We start from the raw sequence: 5800 nt of genomic DNA on the forward strand, positions 1-5800 counted from the left end.
CTCCCCTTTATTCCAGCAATTCTTAATCTAAAAGATATGTTATGCAAAGAAATCTTTACATTAGAGATTTTACTTAGATAATTCAGTATATATTAGTATGTAAACTAGTAACCAGATTCTTAGTGTGTTTAGTGTGTTCTAAAAGCTTTGTTGAATGAACACATTCAAAATGAAGGGTTTCAATTTTTCATCCAGCCTTTACAGATTTCAATCAAATGAGTAATTTAGGGAACATGGTAAGTAGAGATCTTCCAGGAGCCATCCAGAAGATAATTTCAGCCAGTGCTGCCAGTGTTTAAAACAAAGTTCAGTACCGTGTTGTTAGTATATTCAGGTATGATATTTTAAAAGGGCAATTCTGGTGTGATGGTGTTTACTGAATGACAAAGGTGTATAGGGGTGTAAAAGAGAGTTTTGACTGTGTGGATGTTATGATAGTTTGAGGCTAGAAAGTCAAATAGAAGGGAGGTTATGTTTAAATCAAGGGTAACCTGGGGAAAAAATATCTAAATTCATTTATAAAGCAATGAGTTATAAGCTTGATAACAACTTTTAAAGCAGAATCTTTGGGCTATAGCAGAAAGTTTTGTGGAAAAAGAAGCATAATGCTGAGTACAGTTCAAAAAAGGGAGTTTGAGAGATGAGAAATATTAAGAAAGGATTAGAAAACAGAACAGACGTGATCCTTCCACTAAATAAATGGTGTCCCAGGCTGAAAGAGCACAGAAGTGAAGGTGCGGAGAAGGATATTAAATGCACAGATAAACATACAGATGGATCTTCCTTCTCAAAAAGAGAAAATAGAAATGTGACTGGAGTCTTTTCAATTACCAACAGTCTAAGTGACTGTAGCAGTGTTTCTTTCTCTTTCTTTGAAACTAAAAGTAGTAGATTCAAAATCAAATAAATAAATAAATAAAGGCTGTAATACACAATGTACCTTTGAGATACGGAAATCTGCTGCAAGAATTTGAATTTAAAAAAATAAAAATAATCCAGAAAAAAATCCATGAATAAAATCAGTTTAGAGCTATTAACATTTATTCTTAAACATTATTCCCATGTTTCTGGAATTTTCTGGACTACAAATAATTGCAGAAAGAATACCCCGGGGCAGTATCGCTATATCCTTTGTTCTTATCCTCTCAGCTAGGCACAATCTGACTGAAGTAAACAGTGTTAAATGGATATTTGCTTGGATCTGATAGAGAATTGTTATGCCCTAAACAGCAGATGAGTTGAGACATGCATTAGAGATTTGCAGCTCAGACAGCAAGTTTTTTTGAGGCTCCACTGCTTTGCATGAAGAAGTTTTGGAGCTGCTATAGAACAGTGCAGCTCCTTGGCCACCTTCAAGTGCACCTCTTGTTCTTCAAGTGCACCAATTGTTCGGAGTTCAGATCAGGGCCTGCACAGAAAGCCAGAGCCAGAGTTCAGGCAGCATCTGCAACAGACATTGGAGCCAGTGCACATGCTGTAGCAGAAGTTTCCCCGTGGTTTCAGCCACACAGAAGGCAGAAAACAACTTCTGGACTCCCCAGGATTTCTGCCTTGTCTTCAAGTTGAGCTGTAGATGCAGTTAGAACAATCTAGCCCTGTGATAACAGATACTGCTATATCTAAAGTAGAGAAGATCGCACGTCTACTAGCTTGCTGTCAGAAAAAAAAAAGGAAGGTTTTCATCTGCTTCCTGAAGCTGAGAGAACATGTGGAGAAAAGCATCACCCTGTACTTACACTCTTCCTGTTGTACCTGCTCTTGGTTACTCCCATAAACAAAATGCTGACTAAAGAAACAACTGCTCTCATGGGGAGTTTTCCATTTTATCTGGTCACATTTAACAAATTGTCAAACATGCTTCACACAAAAGGGTGTTAAAAGTAAAAACTAAAGAAACTGTTAAAAAGCTGAGGACTGAGGCACAGCTTATTCTTCAGAACACTTCTCTCTACTACAAACCAGCAGCAGTTGCATTAGCAGTGAATGAATTTTACAGGCATGCTGCAGATGGTACCTAGACTGTGGTTCCTACCTAGATTATAGTTCCTGCTTTCTTCTGGGATGGTGAAGAAACAACAAGATAAAACAAATCTCTGCAGAAATCTGAACATAAGGATCTTCAAAAAGAAGAGGCAGGGACATACAGCTAGTTTTCAACCACCTGGTCCTGTGAGGTCCTTTTAAACTGCAACTCTTTTAAAGCAGTGTTCTTATTCCCTCTGTAATCCAACCTTTAGCCAAACACTCTGAGGTTCACAAAATCACAGAATCACAGAATTTTAGGGGTTGGAAGTCCAACCCCCCTGCTAAAGCAGGTTCCCTACACCAGGTCGCACAGGTAGGCATCCAGGCAGGTCTTGAATATCTCCAGAGAAGGAGACTCCACAAGCCACCTGGGCAGCCTGTTCCAGTGCTCCATCACCCTCACAATAAAGAAGTTCTTGTGCACATTCGTGCAGAACTTCCTATGCTCCAGTTTCTGGTCATTTCCCCTTGTCCTTTCTCCACACACTGCTGAAAAGAGTCTGGCTTCACCACTTCGCCCCCACACTTCAGATATTTATACACTTGGATCAGGTCCCCTCTCATTCTTCTTTTCTCAAGGCTAAACAGACAGCTACTTCCCTAAAGAATCTCATTTTAAAAGACAAAACTTTTTAACACTGAAGTTGTGTACAAGATGAAAGCCCATTTACATTACACTTAAAACTTTCTTATTTTTTAATCAAGATGCTATTAAAAGGTTCACATCAGCGTGAGGTAAGTTTCACAGCAGAATTTCATGTCCACAGGCTTTCTTAGTCACTTCATTCTGCCTCACCCATTTGCTCATGGTGCCTCAAATTTATTAATATTCAAGATCTGCAATTCAGAGTCTATACTTTATTTTGTAGGTGTAGGAGATTTTATAAGGAATTTTAGCAAGACTGAGCCATAGAACTGAGTACTAATATATCATTTTAACATCCATATACATCCAACTATTTTATGTCCTCCATACATGCGAAGCAGAAGAGAAAGAAATGTTATTAACATGTGACATAATTTTCAGTAAATACTGTTTCAATATAAATGTGGAATCCTGAATGTTTCTCTTATTTTTGCACGAAGTGTTTGTGTAAGCAGCTGGGAGCTAGCAGATAAACTGAGATAAATATCTGACTGCTGATTATCCCAGGAAGCTTTATGAGAACCATAACAAGGCAGTTGATATATCTAGATTAAAAAACTATATGAGATTTTTAATATAAAATTAATAAATATGCTTAGAAATGTAAATTTTAAATCTGCAGAAATGTGTCCTTACTTTCAGCAAGCATTATTATCTGAGCTATTTGAGTGTCATTTCAAATATTATCTCTCACTTTTATTTTATATATTTGATTTTCTTTTACTATAATGGTCTCTTCAGCCAACAGCAATCCTTTTTTTGTTTGTTTGTTTTTTCTGAGTGAATTTAAGCTGTCAGGTACCATTTGCTGTGATACATTTTTTGTTATCTCTTCATTAAAAGCATATTTTCATTAATTACTTGAAAGAAATATACGTATTTCATGATCAAATTTCCTGACCTTCAGACTATCAAAACATAAAATTTATACATTTATACCCAGTAGTTCATATTTTAGGGACAATAAGATAACATTTTAAAAAATGCATATGATTTTTTTCTTATGATTTATCTATCTGTACTAGCTTTATACATGTTATGATAATTATTTACCACCAAAATATGTGTGTATACTTACAGGAGAACACTTTTCTCTCATTCCATATATGGGGTAACACAACAAAAACTGCATTTCCCTCTAGCCTTAATTCATGCAATCTTATAATGAGTTTTTCTTTGAAAATACTTAAAGAAGGTTAAAGTGTAATAATATTTCTCTTCTATACAAATCTGTGGGAAATATTGAATTTATTTATTTTTTTTTTTAACCTGAAATAAATTGAAAAATCACATGCTTGCATTCACATACACTTGAGGTTTTCACTCGAGCTGAAATACATAGTAATGCCAAATTGGGCCAAGTGAATGTGTTAACCAAATAAAAATCAGAGATATTTCTCTACTGTTACGCTTACATATAAAAGGAATTAATCATCATTATTCTTAGTATAATAAGACTTTAGAAATATTTATTTGAAAAGCAGTGTAGTAAAACTTCTTTAGAAATGCTTTGAAAGAAAAATAAAACATTAATGTCTGAAAAGCTCTTATTCAAGCAGCAGTGTTCCTCTAATTTTGAGTAAACAGCTACGGATAGATGAGAAAGAATGAATATATATCAAGTCTACTACTATACAAATGTATGTATTTTTAATGTAATAAATGTATTTTAGTGCTTCTTTAAGTAACTGCAACTTTTAACAGTCTTTGTCCTTTATTTAATACTTCTATAGGTCTAATATGTTCTAAATTTCATCAGTCAACTATTTATTAACATATTTTCTTGTAATACTGAAACACATGATAACTAATAGTTCTCATTTATGCCAAATAACTGATTCAACTTTTCAATACATTTGTCTTCTTTAATATCATCAGCTAAATAATATTTGTATTTAAAACATAATTTAATCTCAAGTATAATGAAATACTAATGATAAACTTCTGATAACATTCTTAAATACCTACAAAAACATGAAAAATATGTATTGGTCGTAGAGCTGCAGCACAGAATTTTGAATATGTTTACCATTCTTTTTAATCAGTCTTTAGAAAGAAATAATTTGAGTTTTCACTCAGATGTGTTGTCCAGAAACTGCTAAGGTTATGTTTCGTTAGTTCCATGAATGACAATAGTCAGAGTAGAGGAGTAACACTATACTGTAGAGCAAAAAATCTATGTTTTTTTTCTGTGGAATGTATATTATACCTAGCTTAAGAAAGGTAAAGGCACATGCCATAATTGTTATTAGAAACTAAAATATTATATTTAATGTGAAATATTTCTAGTTTCTTAACTGAAATCTGAAGTTTTAAAGCAAATAATTCAAAATAGCTGACATTTGAGTACATTGCTTACAATTATCCACATAATTATTTCCAATTCAGTCATAACTGAAGTATTCCTTATCTCCATAAACAAATACATCTTCTTAGTAAAGATCACAACACAGTACCCAAACAAGTACTTTGCAAAGCAACAAACAATTGCACTGATTTAGCTTTTACTGAGTCCTTTCTTTTTTAGCTTACCTCTGGAATGAGCTCTCCAGTTCATGTTCTTCTCAGATGGTTTTGTAGTACACTTCTACTCAGCTAAGACCATATATACATATGCCCTTGCTTTATTTATATCATTCATACGGAAATACATTGTATTAAAGATCCTCAACATAACAGCGTAAGAAAATTGCGATGGTAATGAGAACACCATGTTCCTGAAGAGGTTCATAAAGCATAAGTTATTAAGTGAGCACTGTCTTGAACCCAAATTCAGCTAAATAAAGATGAAAGCTTGTCAAAAAGTAGAAATGATATCCTAACAAATTGACAAAATTAATATATTATTATAATTCATGAATAGTTTAACCATAAAATTAAATGGGCAGCTGTACTGTTGTTCTCACTTTAATTGAATTTAAAAGTCTCTCTATTGCAGACACAGATGTGTAATCATATTTTCATAAATAATTGTTTAAATGACAATCTAAAGATTCAAATGCCGTTAATATATAAAATAAATTCATTGATGTGATGCTGTAGTGTAAAACAAAAAATATAAATGCTGCCATAGGTAATTATTAGTCACTTAGCTGTCAGTTAGTCAAATCAACTAAAAGACCAATTACT

At 33.5% G+C, this 5800-nt stretch overlaps 1 long non-coding RNA gene across 1 annotated transcript in view; it reads right to left on the reverse strand.

Moving 5' to 3' along the window:
- LOC146761444 (uncharacterized) overlaps positions 1 to 5259 on the reverse strand; it is a 46951-nt gene extending 41692 nt beyond the window's left edge. The window contains exon 1 of the long non-coding RNA XR_014944143.1: positions 5204 to 5259. This is a non-coding gene — a long non-coding RNA (uncharacterized LOC146761444). The remainder of the gene's footprint in view (positions 1 to 5203) is intronic.
- Positions 5260 to 5800: the final 541 nt, after the last annotated feature.

This window comes from Coturnix japonica, chromosome 3 (genome assembly GCF_054131305.1).
Source record: "Coturnix japonica strain WE chromosome 3, WE-NBRP24, whole genome shotgun sequence".
NCBI lineage: Eukaryota > Metazoa > Chordata > Aves > Galliformes > Phasianidae > Coturnix > Coturnix japonica.